Genomic DNA, 24,431 nt, shown 5'->3' on the forward strand with positions numbered 1-24,431 from the left:
AAGAGTGGGTCGCACAGGTGATTGTACGCTGTCTCCCTTGTAGACGAGCTACACTTTCCTAGGATCCACTCAGGTCGACCAATCACCTCCTGTACGTGCGACCATGTATGCTCATCCATTTCATGTCACTTTACAATGTTAGGCCTAGATATTTTTTCGGCGTGACTCTGACAAGCAACACACCACTAGTACTGGGTTCGAATATCAAAGGATTGTTTTTCCCATACATCTGCATTAACTTACATTATTCCTAATTTAAGGCAACCTTCCATTTACCGTATCCAAAAAGAAATTATATGTGATTCAACTAATATGCTCCTACAGTCACTCAAAGGTGACGCCTGCCCATACATTACGCTCTTGTGTTAATATTTAACCACTACATAACAATTTCCTCCCCCCATGAACCATGGACCTTGCCGTTGGTGGGGAGGCTTGCGTTCCTCAAATACAGGTAGCTGTACCGTAGGTGCGACCACAACAGAGGGATATCCGTTGAGAGGCCAGACAAACGTGTGGTTCCTGAAGAGGGGCAGCAGCCTTTTCAGTAGTTGCAGGGGCAACAGTCTGGATGATTGACTGATCTGGCCATGCAACATAAACCAAAACGGCCTTGCTGTTGTGGTACTGTGATGGGCTGAAAGCAAGGGGAAACTACAGCCGTAATTTTTCCCGAGGGCATGCAGTTTTATTGTATGGTTAAATTATGATGGCGACCTCTTGGGTAAAATATTCCGGAGGTAAAATAGTCCCCTATTCGGATCTCCGGGCGGGGACTACTCAGGAGGACGTCGTTATCAGGAGAAAGAAAAGTAGCGTTCTACGGATCAGAGTGTGGAATGTCAGATCCCTTAATCGGGCAGGTAGGTTAGAAAATTAAAAAGGGAAATGGATAGGTTGAAGTTAGATATAGTGGAAGTTCGGTGGCAGGACGAACAAGACTTTTGGTCAGGTGAATACAGGGTTATAAATACAAAATCAAATAGGGGTAGGAGTAGGTTTAATAATGAATAAAAAAAATAGGAGTGCGGGTAAGCTACTACAAACAGCATAGTGACCGTATTATAGTGGCCAAGATAGACACGAAGCCCATGCCTACTACAGTAGTACAAGCTTATATGCCAACTAGCTCTGCAGATGACGAAGAAATTGAAGAAATATATGATGAAATAAAAGAAATTATTCAGGTAGTGAAGGGAGACGAAAATTTAATAGTCATGGGTGACTGGAATTCGACAGTAGGAAAAGGGGAAGAAGGAAACATAGTAGGTGAATATGGATTGGGGCTAAGAAATGAAAGAAGAAGCCGCCTGGTAGAATTTTGCACAGAACATAACTTAATCATAGCTAACACTTGGTTCAAGAATCATAAAAGAAGGTTATATACATGGAAGAATCCGGGAGATACTGAAAGGTATCAGATAGATTATATAATGGTAAGACAGAGATTTAGGAACCAGGTTTTAAATTGTAAGACATTTCGAGGGGCAGATGTGGACTCTGACAACAATCTATTGGTTATGAAATGTAGATTAAAACTGAAGAAACTGCAAAAAGGAGGGAATTTGAGGAGATGGGACCTGGATAAACCGACTAAACCAGAGGTTGTACAAAGTTTCAGAGAGAGCATAAGGGAACAATTGACAGGAATGGCGGAAACAAATATAGTAGCTTTGAGGAATAAAATAGTGAAGGCAGCAAAGGATCAAGTAGGTAAAAAGACGAGGGCTAGTAGAAATCCTTGGGTAACAGTAGAGATACTGAATTTAATTGATGAGAGGAGAAAATACAAAAATACAATAACTGAATCATTCAAAAAGGAATACAAAAATGAGATCGACAGGAAGTGCAAAATGGCTAAGCAGGCATTGCTAGAGGACAAATGTAAGGATGTAGAGGCTTATCTTACGAGGGGTAAGGTACATACTGTCTACAGAAAAATTAAAGAGACCTTTGGAGAAAAGAGAACCACTTGTATGAATATCAAGGCCTCAGATGGAAACCAAGCTCTAAGCAAAGAAGGGAGCGCATAAAGGTGGAAGGAGTATATAGAAGGTTTATACAAGGGCGATGTACTTGAGGGCAATATTATGGAAATGGAAGAGATGGAAGATGAAATGGGAGATATGACACTGCGTGAAGAGTTTCACAGAGCACTGAATGACCTAAGTAGAAACAAGGCGCCGGGAGTAGACCACATTCCATTAGATCTACTGACAGCCGTGGGAGAGCCAGTCCTAACAAAACTATACCATCTGGTGAGCAAGATGTATGAGACAGGCAAAAGACCCTCATACTTCAAGAAGAATATAATAATTCCAATCCCAAAGAAAGCAGGTGTTGACAGATGTGAAAATTACCGAACTATCAGTTTAATAAGTATCAGCTGCAAAATACTAACGCGAATTCATCACAGATGAATGGAAAATCTGGTAGAAGCTCACCTCAGGGAAGATCACTTTGGATTGTGTAGAAATGTAGGAACACGTGAGGCAATACTGACCCTACGAATTATCTTAGAAGAAAGGTAAAGGAAAGGCAAACCTACGTATCTAGCATTTGTAGACTTAGAGAAAGCTTTTGACAATGTTGACTGGAATACTCTCTTTCAAATTCTGAAGGTGGCAGGGGTAATGTACAGGGGGCGAAAGGCTATTTACAATTTATACAGAAAGCAGATGGCAGTTATAAGAGTCGAGGGACATGAAGGGAGTGAGAAGGGATGTACCCTCTCCCTGATGTTATTCAGTCTGTATATTGAGCAATCAGAAAAGGAACAAAAGAAAAGTTCAGAGTAGTTATTAAAATCCATGGAGAAGAGATAAAAACTATGAGTTCGCCGATAACATCGTAATTCTGCCAGAGTCAGCAAAGGACTTGGAAGAGCAGTTGACCAGAATGGACAGTGTCTTGAAAGGAGGGTATAAGATGAACATCAACAAAGGCAAAACAAGTATAATGGAATGTAGTTGAATTAAGTCGGGTGATGCTGAAGGTATTAGATTAGGTAATGACCCTTTAAAGTAGTAAAGGAGTTTTGCTATTTTGGTAGCAAAATGACTGATGATGGTCGAAGTAGAGAGGATGTAAATGTAGGCTGGCAATGGCAAGGAAACCGTTTCTGAAGGAGAGAAATTTGTTAACATCGAGTATAGATTTAAGTGTCAGGAGGCCGTTTCTGAAAGTATTTGTTTGGAGTGTAGCCATGTATGGAAGTGAAACATGGACAATAAATAGTTTGGACAAGAAGAGAAGCTTTCGAAATGTGGTGCTACAGAAGAATGCTGAAGATTAGATGGGTAGATCACATAACTAATGAGGAAGTATTGAATAGGATTGGGGAGAAGAGAAGTTTGTGGCACAACTTGACCAGAAGAAGGGATCGGTTTGTAGGACATGTTCTGAGGCATCAAGGGATCACCAATTTAGTACTGGAGGACAGTGTGGAGGGTATAAATCGTAGAGGGAGACCAAGAGATGAATACACTAAGCAGATTCAGAAGAATGTAGGTTTCAGTAGGTACTGGGAGATGAAGAAGCCTGTACAGGATAGAGCAGCATGGAGAGCTGTATCAAACCAGTCTCAGGACTCAAGACCACAATAATGCAACAACAACAACAATACAAAACTTAGACAATATTAACTAAAATCAACAACTGAAAATTTTGAAATAACAAATTGAACATTAATGAAGGTTTCTGGGGTCTCCAGCCAGGTGGTAGTGTTGATATCTGGCGACGTTTCGGGAAGTGTGATACTACCCATCGGCCACATCTTTTCTTTACGTGTTCTGTTAGGTCTTACTACAACAGATGTTTTAATTCAGTAAAAGTTGGATATTGACTAATATTACATGTTTTTGTAAGTTCTTGAAAATATTTATTATAGAATTCCTAACCATTACTTGTTTGTAATTTCTTGAAGTTCTCTCTCTAAATATTTTTCCAAAATGATCAACTACATTTTACTTGTTCTGTCTTTGACTGGAATAGACCAAGTATATTTTGAAAAAACATCGATTACAGTTAATAAGTATGTATTTCTTTTATTTATTTTTGAAATTCCTTTCAGTTTACCAATATGTGTTTGTACTAGATCATCTTGCCATAAGACATTTATTAGATTCGAAATCTTATCAAACTTATAATTGCCTGAAAACAGTTTTAAAACAAATACACACAAATGACCACAAATTATTTCATTAAAATTTTGTCTTCATTGTCTATAATAGCGCAACTCACTTGATCCAAGATATTTAACCACTTCCATAGTAATATTTCCTCCAAATGATCCAAACACATTTTTTTAAATTTTATTCATATAATAAGAGATACAATGCGAGCCTGCATGATCAGATGTGCTCTAAATTACCTATTCCAGTTCATATTCTCTAGGACAGTTAGTGACAGCTCAAGCAGAGACAGCTGAAGTATGCACTTTCAGGACAGCATCCAAGTAATTCATAAATCACAAAAACATTACTAAAGTATTTGGTTTTTAATTTTTTGTAAGCTGTTCTATATCAACATTACTTACTGAATTAGGATATATAGGATTAATTTTTGAAATTTTCTCAATTGCTAAATTATGTCTCTTTTGTTCTTCTAATTCTTTGCCTTTCTGTTTTAATTATTAATATGTTTGCTACTATACCAACTATTGTACTGGCAGCTTCTGAATGTGGTTAAGCCATCAAAAGTAATGGAAGAAATCCTTCTTTGTGTTTATTTACTCCAGAACATTCTTTCTTTTTGTTGGGTATTCAATGGGTATTGGATGATTTTTTCACTACAGCTAGACCTAATATTATGAGTAAATTACCACCAGACTTCTTATGTCCTGGTGGGCTCTTGAAATTTCGTTTCCATCTCTTTCTTTTCTGTGCATCAGTTAAAAAATTATCAGTACAATGTAATTGATCATTATTAAGTTTGATTTTAATTGATGTTGGTTTAGTTTTGCCACTACATAGTAAAGTATAATCAGTACTAAAGTTATTCATTTATGTAGATACACATTTTCATAAGGATTAATTGCTTGGAGTCCCCAACCATTATCATCAACATCTAAACCAATATCTAATTTTCTCTGTCCATACATTACTCCTCTAACTACTAATGCTGCTAATTTTTCTCCAATTGAAGCATCAGAAGTATGCGTTCTTTCTTTTGCTGTTAATTGAAGTTCTTTATCTGCTTTGCTTTCTTCTAATTTTGTTTCTGAACCACGTTAATTATTATTTGGGATATGCATTTTGTATGGTAATTTATGAATTATAGTATCAACTAATGTTTTTACATATTTTTCATTTTTCCAAAATTTGTGTGGCAAGTTATTCTAAATATATTGAAATATGGAATTCCTTTTGGATTGTTGATGATAAAAATCACAATATTTATTTGTTAACATTTGTTATGCCCACTTTTTCATAATTATTATTTTTATTTCCTCTTGATTCTTCTTCATGAATAACTGCTAATCTGTCATTAAATCTCTAGTGAATCTGTATTTGTTTGTGATTGTCTTAATTTTAGGAAGTCATCACCAACAGTTTCTTTTATCAATTCATTATGTGTAACTTGTTCACTTGACTTTATTTTGTTTGGATTCTTTCCAGAATATACTGCTCCTGAACGTTACAATATGTTTGCATAATTTGATAAAAAAACACCACCAAGTCTTTTAGCCATATCAAGTATAGTGATGTGTTTTTAGTTAAATGATTAGTCCATCCGTACCTTCATATGTCTTATCACCAACTGTTATTTTGTCTCTATCAAATTATATTGTTAATTTACCAATATATTAAAATGTACTGATAGGCCCTAAACCAAAAACTCTTTTCCTATAGTTGATATACTATAAAATATTTCAATTATATTTATTTTTCTAATATAGCCTTCTTCATTTTTCTAGCAACACCCTGGACTTAAGGTTCTTTTTTTTCTATCTTTAACTTCATCATATTATGTCAATAAATCTTGCATTTCTGATTCACTTACCATATAGTAACACTGACCCTTTAATATTGTTTAATTTTGGGTTGTCCTGAGACTGGTTTGATGGAGCTCTCCATGCTACTCTATCCTGTGCAAGCTTCTTGATCTCCCAGCACCTACTGCAGCCCAACTTCCTTCTGAATCTGTTAGTGTATTCATTTGTTGGTCTCCCTCTACGATTTTTACTCTCCACACTGCCCTCCAGTACTAAATTGGTGATCCCTTAATGAATCAGAACATGTCCTACCAACTGGTCCCTTCTTCTAATCATGTTGTGCCCCAAACTCCTCTTCTCCCCAATTCTATTCAATACCTCCTCATTAGTTATATGATCTATCCATCTAATCTTCAGCATTCTTCTGTAGCACCACATTTCGAAAGCTTCTATTCTCTTCTTGTCTAAACTATTTATCGTCCATGTTTCACTTCCATACATGGCTACACTCCATACAAATACTTTCAGAAACGACTTCCTGACACTTAAATCTATACTTGATGTTAACAAATTTCTCTTCTTCAGAAACGCTTTCCTTGCCATTGCCAGTCTACGTTTTATATCCTCTCTACTTCGACTGTCATCAGTTGTTTTGCTCCCCAAATAGCAAAACTCCTTTACTACTTTAAGTGTCTCATTTCCTAATCTAATTCCCTCAGCATCACCCGACTTAATTCGACTACATTCCATTATCCTCGTTTTACTTTTGTTGATGTTCATCTTATATCCTCCTTTCAAGACACTGTCCATTCCGTTCTACTGCTCTTTCAAGTCCTTTGTTGTCTGTGACAGAATTACAATGTCATCGGCGAACCTCAAAGTTTTTATTTCTGCTCACTGGATTTTAATACCTACTCCGGATTTTTCTTTTGTTTCCTTTGGTGCTTGCTCAGTATACAGGTTGAATAACATCAGGCATAGGCTACAACCCTGTCCAACTCCCTTCCCAACCACTGCTTCCCTTTCATGCCCCTCGACTCTTATAACTGCCATCTGGTTTCTGTACAAATTGTAAATAGCCTTTCACTCTCTGTATTTTACCCCTGCCACCTTTAGAATTTGAAAGAGAGTATTCCAGTCAACATTGTCAAAAGCTTTCTCTAAGTCTACAAATGCTAGAAACGTAGGTTTGACTTTCCTTAATCTTTCTTCTAAGATGTGTTGTAAGGTCAGTCTTGCCTCACGTGTTCCAACATTTCTACGCAATCCAAAGTGATCTTCCCCGAGGTTGGCTTCTACCAGTTTTTCCATTCGTCTGTAAATAATTCGCGTTAGTATTTTTCAGCTGTGGCTTATTAAACTGATAGTTCGGTAATTTTCACATCTGTCAACACCTGCTTTCTTTGGGATTGGAATTATTATATTCTTCTTGAAGTATGAGGGTATTTCGCCTGTCTCGTACATCTTGCTCACTAGATGGTAGAGTTTTGTCAGGACTGGCTCTCCCAAGGCTGTCAGTAGTTCTAATGGAATGTTGTCTACTCCCGGGGCCTTGTTTCCACTCAGGTCTTTCAGTGCTCTGTCAAACTCTTCACGCAGTATCATATCTCCCATTTCATCTCCATCTCCATCCTCTTCCATTTCCATAATATTGTCCTCAAGTACATCGCCCTTGTATGGACCCTCTATATACTCCTTCAACCTTTCTGCATTCTTCTCTTTGCTTAGAAATGGGTTTCCATCTGAGCTCTTGATACTCATACAATTGGGTCTCTTTTGTCCAAATGTCTCTTTAATTTTCCTGTAGGCGGTATCTATCTTACGACTAGTGAGATAAGCCTCTACATCCTTACATTTGTCCTCAAGCCATGCCTGCTTAGCCATTTTGCACTTCCTGTCGATCTCATTTTTGAGACGTTTGTATTCCTTTTTGCTTGCTTCAGTTAGTGCATTTTTATATTTTCTCCTTTCGTCAATTAAATTCAATATATCTTCTGTCACCCAAGGATTTCTACTAGCCCTCATCTTCTTACCTACTTGATCCTCTGTTGCCTTCACTACTTCATCCCTCAAAGCCAGCTTTTGTTCATCTACTCCAAATTATTCTTGAAGATGAGAATAACAAACAATTTGTTTTTCAGCAATTCTATTTTCTTCAATATTTTCAGCACATGCAACAGCACAGTAGTTGAAAACTGTGTCTTATCACCTACTCCATCAGTTCCATATTTAACATTTTCGATTCTGTCAATAATAGTTGAATCTTTTTAAGTCTTCATATTCTGTTCTTGATTGTTTTTCCAAAACTTCAATCCTTCTTTCAATTCTTTAATTGTTTCTACTTTTCTTTTAGCTATTTTAGCTTTAAGAACTTCTGGGTCACATTTTGGAATATTTTACCAAATATAAAATTCAATAAAATTTATTTTTGTTTGTGGATTTATAAAAATTAATAAGTTAATGCTTTCTAATTTTACACTTTTCAAGTAAATAGTTACCACAGTTATCTGGTCCACAGGTATTTCATGAGTAGACCATGAAAAATTTTTATAGTGTTGACAGACTTTGTCTAATTTTTCATATTCTGTTACATAGTGAAGAGCTTATTTAAGTACTTTTTTGTATTCATGTAAAATATCTTGACCATGGGTTAACAGATATGCAATATCATCTTTTTAAGTGCTCATTTAATGAGGTAATCTTTTGTACAGTATCGGTATTTCTTTTCATTAGGGTTCGCAGTCATATCTATTCCCAAAAGTCCAAAGTCAGTTTTTCAATGTTTACTACACGTTTCTTTACACACATCAAACTTTAAATCATGATGCAGAAACTCACTGTAGATATGATTTAAATCTCTGTAATCCTGTCTAAAATTGGTTAACAAATTTCGGTTATTGTGTATTAAGTGTTTTGGTATTTTTTGATGTGGCAGAGATTAATAAAAACAGTCTAATCCTCTATCTCTTTCTTTGCTAAAATATTCTGTAACTGCATCTTGATTTTCAATAATAACATAATGGAGTGCTACCAAGTGAAATTATACTGGCATTGATGTAATGGTATAATTTCATCATTGTTTTCAACAAATGTAGTAATGTTCTCATTATGCCTATCACTAAATTTATTATACATTTTTCTAAATTCTTGTTATTTTGATTGATTTAAACTATATGAATAAACATACAAGTGATTTATCTTATTCCAATTCAACCATTCTGGAGTTAGAATATAACTGTCAAACACTGATGTTTTTCCACAACCACTTGGATCTTATATAGCACATGAATAGAATTCAATAAAAGCTTACTGTGTCTATTTTTTGATTCTTCTCTGGAATTATTTTTGGTCCCCAATCAGTTTTAATTTAAATAAAAAATTTATTAACATTAAATGAGTCAAATTTGTCAATTCAGTGGTGACTTGTCTGTTCTCAAAAAAGTTGACTGTACCTATACAAGAAAGTTTTAATAACGTTTCACTATATGATTTTATATGACATTTGTAACTTCAAATATTAGATGAAAAATAATAAATCACATTGTGATGGATAAACAATAGAAATATTTTGAAAAGTTTGGAAAAATTTATTCATTCAATGAAAGCCAAATATTCATATTAAATTGGATGAAATGTTAAATGAAGCTATTATTGAGATTAATGTTTAATTATACATAGATATAAAATGTAGTATTGGAAGTGTGCTTGGATTTAGTGACCAAATTATTGAAACTGGCAAAAACTATTCTTGATGATGTTACTAAATTTATCCTGTACAAAATAAACAATACAAATTTTAATCTAGTTGAGGGAATGTTTCTAAAGCATATCAATAATTTTCGTCAAGAAACTAATATTATTGCTTCTTTCAAGTCTAATGCTGAATTTGTTGGACCAATAACTCATGAACCATATTATCCAGTACATATTCCAATTTTATCACTATACAGGAACTAGAAATAACTCTAACTGAAAACGATAATTCGATTGACTTCAGTGGTGCTACTGTAACAGCTATTTTCGAAATATTTTAATAAATTTTTATATTTAATAAATAATGAACAAAATAGTGAGCTGTGAGTTCTACTGTGAATGAGAAATCAAAAAGTAATCTAAATATTCCTAACAAGGATACAGAAATTAACATAAATATAGAAGATGAATAGCTTCATCCTAATCATGCTCAGTAGTACATGAGCTTCAGTGTTATTGGAGCTGATGATACAGATCCAATAAAAATTAATTGATACTTGTGTGGCAAAGTTATTTGATTTTATGACAAAAAAAGGAAAATGATATTGTGTCAAAAATAGAGCATCTTTTTATTTCCTCATCAATTTGTTGTATTTGACTTCATCTCTTAACTATAAAATAAGTTTGGGAGGACATATACTTGATAATGGTAAGGCAAAGACTAAGAAAAATGAAGTGCTTTATCACTGAATATGCTTTTGGGTTTCTTTAGGGTCTAAAAAGAGAGATAACTAAGTTATGAGACGTATTCCATGTATATGCACTTTGTTATAGACCTGAAGATGACAACAAAGTCTATCGAAATCGCTTGTCTTAAACAAAAAGAAATATTTCATGTAATTTATGTTGCTGAATTAGTTTTGGATACTTGCTACATCTCGAGCGGACATTTGGGGGCTAAGACACCTTTGTGGCCATGTGTTAGCAGTTAACTCCCAGATAGGGCAACTTCAGAATAAACCAGTCAGGCTCTGGGAACCACCCCAGAATTGCCACCCAACTCGAGCAAAGCCTTCTCTGTCGTAGCTCCACAGTAGACACAGGATGTCCCAAAATCTGCCTGGTTACCAGGGGACCTTTCAGCCACCACCCAACAACTTGTATGCCAGCTTTAGTAATGAAATAAATGTAACTGAACTGATACAGTATCATGAAGTGGTCTCTGCATGTCACATTAGAAATATTTAAAAAAGTAAATCTAGTTTAAAAATTGAATCTAATTTCCTTTTACTCATTTGGGTGATGTAGCATAATGTGTTTGAATTTCCATGTTAGTTGAAAAATTTCTGAAAATAGTGAATTTAGGTACTTGCGAAGATTACAGTTCTATGGCAGTGGATTACAAACTATCATCTTAGAGTCTGGCATACACAGAGTGCTCTAAAGAAAAGTTTATACTACGATATTGAAATATCTTTCAGTGAAAAAGATAAGGTTTGGAGGCCACATGTACGAACTATGCATCAATCACTAGAATTAGATCTCAAATGAGAAAATATTCCTGTTACACGAGTGGAGTTTGCAGGTACGTTAACAGTGTGAGAAAGTGTGCAGTAGTAAGAAGAGTTCCCCCAAAGCGATTTGACGCTGCAAGACGCTGTTTCTGAACCCTGCCCCCTCCCTCCGCCTCCCCCCCCCCCCCCCCGCCCCCGGCCCTTTTCCGAGGTGCAGACGACACTGTCGCAGAAGCTCCAACGCGCCCTTTTGGCGCTTCATATTACAAAAGAAGTATCTACGTAATTAAGGAGGAGGGAAGTTGCGCGTGGAGCCAGCCTTCCGCCGTCCTTGTATGGGGGAAGGTCCGCGTCAGAAAGGGGTACTCTGCTCGCCGGCGTGGTTTTCAAGCCGGTTGTGTTTCCCCCTGGCTACGGCTGTGAATCCCGCCTCCCAAGCATCGTATGACGTTTCCTCCTTCTTTCTCCCGTTGTGTTCATTTAGTCGTACACGAACCGCCTTGCGTCTAGCTGTCTCATGCACCTTTAAAAGGTACGGTTTTATACTACATTCCCAAATAATAAACAGGGAACTGTAGAGCTCCAGTAGACTATCATTAACGTTTGAATATTATTATCAGAAAATGTCTTCCCTTATCAGATAACCTCACGACCTGGTACGATGAGGATGATGCCGGGAAAGAACTACCGATCACAATGAAGGAAGTGAAGAGTGTAACGGTTTCCATGAAAAACTTAAAAGACGTAGGTACAGTTACGGTACGAGGAGAAATAAGCAAGTGTTTGAACCTAGCAGAAATAAGACACATATTGACGTTATGCAACAAAATATTTGACAGTGGCCAGTGCCCACGGGACATTTAACAATGGTAATGATTCCAGCAGCAAAGAAGCACGGATGCAAGAAATGCAACAAACACAGAACAGATTGCCCCGTTCTACACGTAGCCAAAGTTATGTTAACGACTGGAAAGGTAATGAAGCACGGGGAGCGTGCAAGGGATAAGTCCCTGCAGGCCCACTGTCCTCTGTGACCTCGGTGGCTCAGATGGATAGAGTGTCTGCCATGTAAGCAGGAGATATCGGGTTAGAGTCCCGGTCGGGGCACACATTTTCAACATGTCCCCAATGATGTATATCAACGCCTGTTTGCAGCTAGGGTGTCGATTTAATTATTTCATAATGAAGCAGAATTTGGCTGAGGAGCTGTTTGGGTCTATAAGGAATACAAGCACGAGTGATGAAAACAGGAATATTGTGAATTTTGGAAGAGTGGGTTATTGAGAAGAGAAGAGACTTGTATACGTGTTTTATAGCTTTGGAAATTGGATTTGATAATGTGAGTTGATAAGGAAGAGGAGAATATATCGTAAAAGTATACAACTTACAAACGCTTGTATCGAAAAGCGTCAGTGAGGGTAAGAGGAGAAAGTACCAAGTCGACTGAATTAGGGAAACGACAAAAACAAGTCTGTTGCCTTTCTCCTACACTTGTAAACCCATGATTAATGAATGTTACTGTTCACTTTCTACCAACACAAGTGGGTGTAGTTAAAAAAAGGAGGAGAAGAAGAAGAAGTAGTTGATGATGATGATGATTGTGTTTAAGGAATGCACACGGCATGGTTCTCCTAGTGGCGACTGAAAGTGAGATGTAGAGGCTGAAGGAAACAGTTATGGAATAAAAGCGATTGCAAAGGAATTGTATGTAATGTCTTGACGAAGAAGTAAAAGGGTAAAGATCATGCGTATTGGTGAAACGTCAGAAATTGTGCAAAGTTTTAACCACGTAGGGAGCAGATTAAAAAGTGACTGGAAGTGCTGCATACGAATTAATACTAGGGCAACGTTTGTTAAAGAGCTATTTTGCAAGAAGACGAGAATTTTTTGCATCAAAATATACGCGATTAATAAAACGTGATAAAGTGTTTTGTTTGGAGTGTCAAGGAGTATATTGCTGAAACGTGGACGACGTGGAAGAAAGATAGAGCGTGGCTGGAGGCATTTGATATATGGGCATGGTTGAGGATTAAAAGAATGAATTGGCAGGATAAAGAAAAAAATGAAGATACATTGAGAAATTTAAGACAGTAGAGACAATTACTGAATACAATAAGAGAAAGAAAAGAAACTGGATCTACATATATTAGAAATGAGGAGGTGCTTTAAAAGTATCTCAATACGGTTTGTGGGGGGAGGGAGGGGGAATAGCATGCGAGGGAGGAGGTGAGGTCAGATAGTAGACGATTTGCTGGAGTGAAGAAGCTCGCTTATAGCAGCACCAAGGAGGAAGTGGTAAACTGCCAGAGATGCAGACGCGAAGGGGTAATTAGTAGCATAGCAGAAAAGTGATGATGGTCAAAAGAAGATAATTTAGTAATTTCGTGTACATCACAGCAACATCTCCGTCTGAAATACACACGATACTGATGTCACATCGGCACTCGTGGACGTCATATTAAAGAATAGTCAGTTAAAGACGACTCCATGGGAATGCGGATATACATAGAGCTATAGAGCTAGGATGTAGTAGTGGTTAAAGCACTGGACTAATATTTTGAATGATTGGTTCTCAGATCTCCGCCCGGATATTCTGATTTAGCTCTTTTTCTCTCCATGGGCATTTTATGCGAATGCCGTGGTGGTTGCTTGTCGTCTTACTCCTCTGTACTTGGGCAGCTGAGATAGTGGCGTCGACAGCGGGTTACACCTTAACCTAGCTTTGTTTTACCAATAAAAGTTCAGAATAAATGAAAAGCACTACTTTGCTTTTGTTCTACAGTATTGCTTTTATCGTGTTAACCGGTTTACAAGGCCATCTTTAGACATTTACTCAGTACATGTCCGAAGGTGGCCTTGTAAGTCGAAAACCGATTAACAGAATAAAAGTAATACTGTAGAAAAACAGCAAACTAAAGCTTTTCATTTATTATAATGTTGTTATACCAAGAACCGACGGAAGATTCAGTTAACATAAAAGTTCAGAAGTTGTTCTGAGGTACTGACAGGCATTTGTCCGGAGGAAGGTCGCTGTAACTCGACCAAATCGGCGGTTTATTGCAGTATTTTAGTATTCCAAGTGTTTCATAAGATGAGGTAGCAACAAACACAAAAAGGTTTTAATGAAATACTGGTACATATTTCGGTAAAGAATGGACGAGTCGCAAGTCACTGAACAGTGGATCCACTTGGTCTCATCTACACCCATACCCCGCAAGCCACCTGACGGTGTGTGGCGGAGGATACCTTGAGTACCTCTGTCGGTTCTCCCTTCTATTACAGTCCCGTATTGTTCGTGGAAAGAAAGTTTGTCGGTATGCCTCTGTGTGGGCTCTAATCTCTCTGATTTTATCCTCATGGTCTCTTCGCGAGATATACATAGGAGGGAGCTACATACTGCTTGACTCCTCAGTGAAGGTATGTTCTCGAAACTTCAACAAAAGCCCGTACCGTGCTACTGAGCGTCTCTCTTGCAGAGTCTTCCACTGGAGTTTATCTATCATCTCCGCCAACGCTTTCGTGATTAGTAAATGACCCTGTAAAGAAGCCCGCTGCTCTGCGTTGGATCTTCTCTATCTCTTCTATCAAGCCCATCTGGTTCGGATCCCACACCGGTGAGCAGTATTCAAGCAGTGGGCGAACAAGTGTACTGTAACCTACTTCTTTTGTTTCCAGACTGCATTTCCTTAAGATTCTTCAATGAATCTCAGTCTGGCATCTGCTTTACCGACGATTCCATTTTAAATCACTCCTAATGCCCACTTCCAGATAAGTTATGGAATTAACTGCTTTCAGTTGCTGGCCTGCTATATTGTAGCTAAATGATAAATGATATTTCTTCCTATGTATTCGCAGCACGTTGCACTTCACATTGAGATTCCGTTGCCATTCCCTGCACTAAGAGTCAATTCGTCGCAGATCCTCCTGCATTTCAGTACAATTTTCCATTGTTACAACCTCTCGATATACTACAGCATCATCAGCAAAAAGCCTCAGTGAACTTCCGATGTTATCCACAAGGTCATTTATATATATTGTGAATAGCATGGGTCCTACGACACTCCCCTGCGGCACACCTGAAATCATTCTTACTTCGGAAGACTTCTCTCCATTGAGAATGACATGCTGCGTTCTGTTATCTAGGAACTCTTCAATCCAATCACACAATTGGTCTGGTAGTCCATATGCTCTTACTTTATGTATTAAACGACTGTCGGGAACTATATCAAACTCCTAGCGCAAGTCAAGAAACACGGCATCTACGAGCTGGGAACCCGTGTCTATGGCACTCTGAGTCTCTCGGACGAATAGCGCGAGCTGGGTTTCACACGATCGTCTTTTTCCAAACCCCTGCTGATTCCGACAGAGTATATTTCTAGTCTCCATAAAAATTATTATACTCGAACATTATACGTGTTCCAAAATTCTACAACTGATTGACGTTAGAGATATAGGTCTATAGTTCTGCACATCTGTTCGACGTCCCTTCTTGAAAACGGGGATGAAGTGTGCCCTTTTCCAATCTTTTGGAACGCTACGCTCTTCTAGATACCTACGGTACACCGCTGCAAGAAGGGGGCAAGTTTCTCCGCGTCCTCTGTTTAAAATCGAACTGGTATCCCATCAGGTCCAGCGGCCTCACCTCTTTTGAGCGATTTTAATTGTTTTTCTATCCCTCTGTTATATATTTCGATATCTATTATTTTGTCATCTGTGCGACAATCTAGAAAAGTCACTACAGTGCAGTCTTCCTCTGTGAAACACCTTTGGAAAAGGACGTTTAGTATTTCGGCCTTTAGCCTGTCATCCTCTGTTTCGGGACCATTTTGGTCACAGAGTGTCTGGACATTTTGTCTTGATCCACCTACCGCTTCGACATAAGACCAAAATTTCTTAGGATTTTCTGCCAAGTCAGTACATAGAACTTTGGAATTCCTTGAACGCCTCTCGCATAGCCCTCCTCACACTACATTTCGCTTCGTGTATTGGAAGTATGCAGAATGAGACCCTATTACGCAAAAGATTTTTCTACTGGAGTAAAATTGTAAGTGGGATAGATACCGATTTTAAGGTTGGAAGAAGATGCAGCCATTCCGTCTGAATACACTTGTATCTTAGCCATAAACCAAACAAAGGCTAAGGTGATGAACAGCAGTAAATAAGACAGCGACTTTCTTAACGTCAAAGTTGGGACCAGTGCAGCAGCAGAAGAACTGAAAAAATGCACCTTCTCAGGAAACAAGCGTGGACATCTGCTTCAAAGCTCTCTTTGGACAGAAGGCCACAACAAAATTACGCAAAATTACACAGAATTGGGCAGGTATTCCATGGAAACGACTTGATCGCTAAAAACTTTATTTATGGCGCGTTTCGAGTTATCATCACGTTTCGAGTAATCATCATGAATAAAACATCCTTAGGAAATTTCACACAAGTGAGCAACAGAAGAAAAACGACAATCTCATGCGCAATTCCCGTTATTTGCAAAATTATTGATTTGTCACGTTGCACGTCAGGGGAACAGCAATTGCACATAGGACTGTAGTTTTTCTTGTGTAGCTCACTTGTATGAGCTTTTTCAAGCAAAGTTTACATGATCGTGATTACTCGGAACGGGTCATAAATAAATTTTTTAGCGATCAAGAAGTTCCCATGGGACTACTACATGCCAGCCTGGATGGTCGTTTACCTTACAAATGATGATGCTGGTTTGTGGGGCGCCCAACATCGTGGTCATCAGCGCCCGTACAAGTTCCCAGTCTTTCTATTACCAGATTCGCCACGTCCCGAATGATGATGAGATGATGAAATGATGAGGACAGTACAACCACCCAGTCCCCGGGTGGAAAAAATCTCCGACCCGCCCGTGAAGCCTTACAAATGGATAACTTCATCAGTCGAATGGAAGAAATTACACAGGATGGCCGAGGCAGAAGAAGATTGGCACAGGCGATGAAAGCAGTCTGCAGTAAGCTCTGCTGCTATCCCATAATGATGCGGAAATTAGGAAGAAGCTATGGAACATGCACGTCTGGAGAACAGCAATGTACTGAAGTGAGACGAGGATCTCGGGGAATACGGGGAGGAAGAAGCTGGAAGCGTGCGAAGTGCGGTGCTATAGCATAACGTTAATGTTTAACTGGATAAATTACGAAATAATGAAGTGCTAAAGAAACTGGCCACAAAAGAAGTCTACGGAAGGCCCTTACGGGAAAAAGGAGTGGTTAAAGGGACATCTGATACGCCTATGGCACCCAGAATGACATTAAGCTGACGCTTGAAGGAGCAATATAAGGGAAAATAGCAGAGGACTGTAAAACCTACAACATGTAAAGTGGGCTGGTGGACTGTACAGGATTTTGGGTGACATTGGTATGTTGTTGTTCTTGTGGTCTTCAGTCCTGAGACTGGTTTGATGCAGCTCTCCATGCTAATCTATCGTGTGCACTCTCCATCATCTCCCAGTATCTACTGCAACCTACATCCTTCTGAATCTCCTTAGTGTATTCATCTCTTGGTCTCCCTCTACGATTTTTACCCTCCACGCTACCCTTCAATGCTAAATGTGTGATCCCTTGATGTCTCAGAACATGTCCTACCAACCGATCCCTTTTTCTAGTCAAGTTGAGCCCCAAACTCTTCTTCTCCCCAATTCTATTCAATACCTCCTCATTAGTTATGTGATCTATCCATCTAATCTTCAGCATTCTTCTGTAGCACCACATTTCGAAAGCTTCTATTCTTTTCTTGTCTAAACTATTTATCGTCCATGTTTCACTTCCATACATGGCTACACTCCATACAAATACTTTCAGGAACGACTTCCTGACACTTAAATCTATACTTGATGTTAACAAATTTCTCTTCTTCAGAAACGCTTTCCTTGCCATTGCCAGTCTACGTTTTATATCCTCTCTACTTCGACTGTCATCAGTTGTTTTGCTCCCCAAATAGCAAAACTCCTTTACTACTTTAAGTGTCTCATTTCCTAATCTAATTCCCTCAGCATCACCCGACTTAATTCGACTACGTTCCATTATCCTCGTTTTACTTTTGTTGATGTTCACCTTATATCCTCATTTCAAGACACTGTCCATTCCGTTCTACTGCTCTTCCAATTCCTTTGCTGTCTCTGACAGAATTGCAATGTCATCGGCGAACCTCAAAGTTTTTATTTCTGCTCACTGGATTTTAATACCTACTCCGAATTTTTCTTTTGTTTCTTCACTGCTTGCTCAATATACAGATTGAATAACATTAGGCAGAGGCTACAACCCTGTACAACTCCCTTCCCAACCACTGTTTCCCTTTCATGCCCCTCGACTCTTATAACTGCCATCTGGTTTCTGTACAAATTGTAAATAGCCTTTCGCTCTCTGTATTTTACCCCTGCCACCTTTAGAATTTGAAAGAGAGTATTCCAGTCAACATTGTCAAAAGCTTTCTCTAAGTCTACAAAGGCTAGAAACGTAGGTTTGCCTTTCCTTAATCTAGCTTCTAAGATAAGTCATAGGGTCAGTATTGCCTCACATGTTCCAACATCTCTACGGAATCCAAACTGATCTTCCCCGAGGTTGGCTTCTACTAGTTTTTCCATTCGTCTGTAAAGAATTCGTGTTAGTATTTTGCAGCTGTGATCTATTAAACTGATAGTCCGGTAATTTTCACATCTGTCAACAGCTGCTTTGTTTGGGATTGGAATTATTATATTCTTCTTGAAGTCTGAGAGTATTTCGCCTGTCTCGTACATCTTGCTCACCAGATGGTAGAGTTCTGTCAGGACTGGCTCTCCCAAGACCGTCAGTAGTTCTAATGGAATGTTGTCTACTCCCGGGGCCTTGTTTCCACTCAGGTCTTTCAGTGCTCTGTCAAACTCTTCACGCAGTATCATATCTCCCATTTCATCTCCATCTCCATCCCTTCCATTTCCATAACATTGTCCTCACCTACATCGCCCAGGTATAGACCCTCTATTTACTCCTTCAACCTTTCTGCATTCCTCTCTTTGCTTAGAACTGGGTTTCCATCTGAGCTCTTGATACTCATACAATTGGGTCTCTTTTGTCCAAAGGTATCTTTAATTTTCCTGTAGGCTGTGTCTATCTTACCCCTAGTGAGATAAGCCTCTACATCCTTACATTTGTCCTCAAGCCATGCCTGCTTAGCCATTTTGCACTTCCTGTCGATCTCATTTTTGAGACGTTTGTATTCCTTTTTGCTGGCTTCATTTACTGCATTTTTATATTTTCTCCTTACATCAATTAAACTCTGTATCTCTACTGTTACCCAAGGATTTCTACTAGCCCTCGTCTTTTTACCTACTTGATCCTATGCTGCCTTCAGTATATTCCTCTTCTACTGTATTTCTTTCCCCCATTCCTGTCAATTGTTCCCTTATGCTCTCTCTGAAACTCTGTACAACCTCTGGTTTAGTCAGTTTATCCAGGTCCCATCTTCTTAAATTCCCACCTTTTTTTGCAATTTCTTCAGTTTTAGTCTACAGTTCATAACCAATAGATTGTGGTCAGAGTCCACATCTGCCCTGGAAATGTCCTACAATTCAAAACCTGGTTCCTACATCTCTGTCTTACCATTATATAATCTATCTGATACCTTTCAGTATCTCCAGGATTCGTCCATGTATATAACATTCTTTTATGATTCTTGAACCAAGTGTCAGCTTTGATTAAGTTATGCTCTGTGCAAAATTCTACCAGGCGGCTTCCTCTTGCATTTCTTAGCCCCAATCCATATTCACCTACTATGTTTCCTTCTCTTCCTTTTTCTACTGTCGAATTCCAGTCACCTATGACTATTAAATTTTCGTCTCCTTTCACTACCTGAATAATTTCTTTTATTTCATCGTACATTTATTCAATTTATTCGTCATATGCAGACCTAGTTGGCATATAGTCTTGTACTACTGTCGTAGGTGTGGCCTTTGTGTCTATCTTGGCCACAATAATGCGTTCACTATGTTGTTTGTAGTAGCTTACATGAACTCCTATTTTTTTATTCATTATTAAACCTACTCCTGCATTACCCCTATCTGATTTTGTATTTATATCCCTTTATTCACCTGACAAAAAGTGTTGTTCCCCGTCCACCAAACTTCACTAATTCCCACTATATCTAACTTTAATCTATCCATTTCCCTTTTTTAATTTTCTAACCTACCTGCCCAATTAAGGCATCTGACATTCCACGCTTCGATCTGTAGAACGCTATACGTTTTATGGTATAAGTTTTGTAATGGACCATAAAACTAGTTTATGAACCTAATATTGAAACTGTTTACCTAAAGTCATTTTTGATTTCATAATTAAAGTATTTAAATCTGCTGCATTAACAAATATAGTGTGTGTCTGTGTGTTTGGAAGGGGTAGCTAATTGCCATTCCCTATATCTTTGCATATTTTTCTGTATTTTTCTCTGTCATGATATAAAATTGTTCTTCCCAGATTCTTAAATTATAAAATTTCAGCCACATACTTAACTTTTAACCAAAGTTATTTGCTGTGTCAATTACCACAAACACTTATTTATTGTTATAAATGGTCCAGTTGTTATTCTAAAATATATTCATTTATGGTGCTCCTGTTCTAGTGACAGCTGGAGCAGCTGAAGCAGATGCACTTGGAATTGGTTCTATTTATTTATTTATTTATTTTGTACTAATAATGGTGCAGTTTTTGGAACGAAGCATTAATTAGCACCTTTGAAGTAATACTTATCAGGCTTGTCATGTAAATTGTAGCTATGGATGAAAGATATTTACAGACAAAGTAATGATGTCGCAAGAACTGCGCCATCATTTCATCAAAAATAGCTCCAAAAGGTAAACAATATGGCTTGTTTGGTCTATCTAAATAATGAGACATGAAGGTACTGTGAAAGCTCATTTGCACCGTATTCTCAACTGCAGTGCAACTGAAAAGATAAATTTCTGACTACTTATTTCATACTTCGTAAAGTAACAGGAGAGAAACACCTTTTTAAAACTAAAAGTGCCATGATTGCCTTTTTGCGAATAATACAGTAATAATTCTTCAATAAAATTTTGTGGAAATTTATGGTGCTCGTTTTCTCTCTAGAAACAACATTTAACACTTCACTTTTACTTTAGCTATAGTTTTGATAATTAGGTGAATTGCCTGTCTTTACAACTGAGCTAGAACCAATATAAACTCATTTTGAGTGTTTCCCTTTTGAAAATAAATAATTCTTCACTTTAAATTAATTTTACCTTCGTTCTCAAGACCAAAGTAAATTCAATCAGATAACAACTAACTGCGGTTTTATTTGGTGCTAAAAATAAAGTTTATTCTAAGATAGATTCATTAACTATTTCAAGTTCGATGAACAAAACTATTTTCAAAAATTGTCCTTTCAGGATGGGCGACCGAATTTAGAGGGCAGAATTACTTATTTTCAGAAGGGAAACACTAACAGTGAGTGATTGGTTCCTGGTTCAGATGTAAATACATGCACTGTGTTTATGGGAAAATTTAATTATCAAAACGATAATTAAGGTAAGAGTGCAGTGAAATGTTAAATGTTGTTTCTAGAGAGAACGAGGCCCCCGAATTGCCAGTAAACATTCCACAGTAATTATGGTGGCCTTAACAATAATCGAACTGGTTTAATCACAGTTAATATTTGTAACAGAATTGAATTAAAGTAGAGACAGTTCTCTAAGTGTAAATTTTATCATCTTTGGAAGTCGATAGTCAGATGCTACGATCGTTACTCATGGCTGTAGCGAGGCCAACAGTTCAGCAGTTGTGACCAGCTGCTAGCAAGAAGAGACGATAAGACTACATGGTATTTAAGGATGAAGTTGGATGTGTGTAGGGTCATTACGTAGCCACAGCTGAAATTTACGAGGCTGGAGGAATGGGCAGAGAAAACAAAACGGGACTGATTTCCGACTGAGAAATCTGGAACCATTCTTTTTAAGCGATCGTACTCTGTTTTCCATTTTCGTGAGTTGAAAATAGAGGTCCCTGTTTTAAATTTTACAGTATCTCACTTTTGATGAAAAACTTACTTGTCTGATTCACCCTAAAGACATGAAGGCAAGATGCCTCACAGCACTATATACACTCCTGGAAATGGAAAAAAGAACACATTGACACCGGTGTATCAGACCCACCATACTTGCTCCGGACACTGCGAGAGGGCTGTACAAGCAATGATCACACGCACGGCACAGCGGACACACCAGGAACCGCGGTGTTGGTCGTCGAATGGCGCTAGCTGCGCAGCATTTGTGCACCGCCGCCGTCAGTGTCAGCCAGTTTGCCGTGGCATACGGAGCTCCATCGCAGTCTTTAACACTGGTAGCATGCCGCGACAGCGTGGACGTGAACCGTATGTGCAGTTGACGGACTTTGAGCGAGGGCGTATAGTGGGCATGCGGGAGGCTGGGTGGACGTACCGCCGAATTGCTCAACACCTGGCGCGTGAGGTCTCCACAGTACATCGATGTTGTCGCCAGTGGTCTGCGGAAGGTGCACGTGCCCGTCGACCTGGGACCGGACCGCAGCGACCCACAGATGCACGCCAAGACCGTAGGATCCTACGCAGTGCCGTAGGGGACCGCACCGCCACTTCCCAGCAAATTAGGGACACTGTTGCTCCTGGGGTATCGGCGAGAACCATTCGCAACCGTCTCCATGAAGCTGGGCTACGGTCCCGCACACCGTTAGGCCGTCTTCCGCTCACGCCCCAACATCGTGCAGCCCGCCTCCAGTGGTGTCGCGACAGGCGTGAATGGAGGGGCGAATGGAGACGTGTCGTCTTCAGCGATGAGAGTCGCTTCTGCCTTGGTGCCAATGATGGCCGTATGCGTGTTTGGCGCCGTGCAGGTGAGCGCCACAATCAGGACTGCATACGACCGAGGCACACAGTGCCAACACCCGGCATCAGGGTATGGGGAGCGATCTCCTACACTGGCCGTACACCTCTGGTGATCGTCGAGGGGACACTGAATAGTGCACGGTACATCCAAACCGTCATCGAACCCATCGTTCTACCATTCCTAGCTCGGCAAGGGAACTTGCTGTTCCAACAGGACAATGCACGTCCGCATGTATCCCGTGCCACCCAACGTGCTCTAGAAGGTGTAAGTCAACTACCCTGGCCCGCAAGATCTCCGGATCTGTCCCCCACTGAGCATGTTTGGGACTGGATGAAGCGTCGTCTCACGCGGTCTGCACGTACAGCACGAACGCTGGTCCAATTGAGGCGCCAGGTGGAAATGGCATGGCAAGCCGTTCCACAGGACTACATCCAGCATCTCTACGATCGTCTCCATGGGAGAATAGCAGCCTGCATTGCTGCGAAAGGTGGATATACACTGTACTAGTGCCGACATTGTGCATGCTCTGTTGCCTGTGTCTATGTGCCTGTGGTTCTGTCAGTGTGATCATGTGATGTATCTGACCCCAGGAATGTGTCAATAAAGTTTCCCCTTCCTGGGACAATTAATTCACGGTGTTCTTATTTCAATTTCCAGGAGTGTGTTTTAAAACAAGTTAAGCATCCAGTGTTGCCCTGGTATGTATTTAATTCAGTTCTATTAGTCAGTCTCCTTGTTCCCCTCTCTCTGTCCATCTCTTCTGCATATCCCCTGTCTGTCCATGTCCTTCTCCTCCTTCTCTCTGTCTACCCCCTTCACACGTATCTCTCTGTCCATCTCCTCCTACTCTTCTCTCTGTCCACCTGCTACTCCTCCTCTCCATATCCATCTGTCCTCTTCATTTACTCTATTCATGCACTCCCCCACCTCTCTCTTTGCTGTGCAATGATATAATTTTACAGGTACATTCGGTGGCATACAATGATCAGCCAGAACATTACGACAACTGGCGTACTATCGATTTAAACCCGCCCAGGCGATAGCAGCGTCACCTGGAGAGGAATGACTGCTAGCCCGGGGCACGCACGTACGCTGCATGTAGTGAGCATGCTGTCCATGTAGAATGGGAAAGGCGCCCGAGTTTGACTGAGGGCAGATTGTGATGGCCCGGGAGCTCCGCACGAGAACTTCGGTAACTGCAGGAGTTGTGGGAGTAGTACTGTGGTGAGTCTCTTCAACACTTGGTGAAACCATGTCCAGGCGGCTTGGGGTTGGACGGTCACCACTCATTTCAGACGTCGGAGGTCACAGGCTGGGCACACTGATAAAACAGAACGGGCGACGAAGTGTGTACGAACTGACACTAGACTTTAATCCCGGGCAGAGTTCAAGTGTGTCTGAACACATGGTGTACCGAACACTCTTA

Source organism: Schistocerca gregaria, chromosome 5 (assembly GCF_023897955.1).
Source record: "Schistocerca gregaria isolate iqSchGreg1 chromosome 5, iqSchGreg1.2, whole genome shotgun sequence".
In the NCBI taxonomy this organism is placed as follows: domain Eukaryota; kingdom Metazoa; phylum Arthropoda; class Insecta; order Orthoptera; family Acrididae; genus Schistocerca; species Schistocerca gregaria.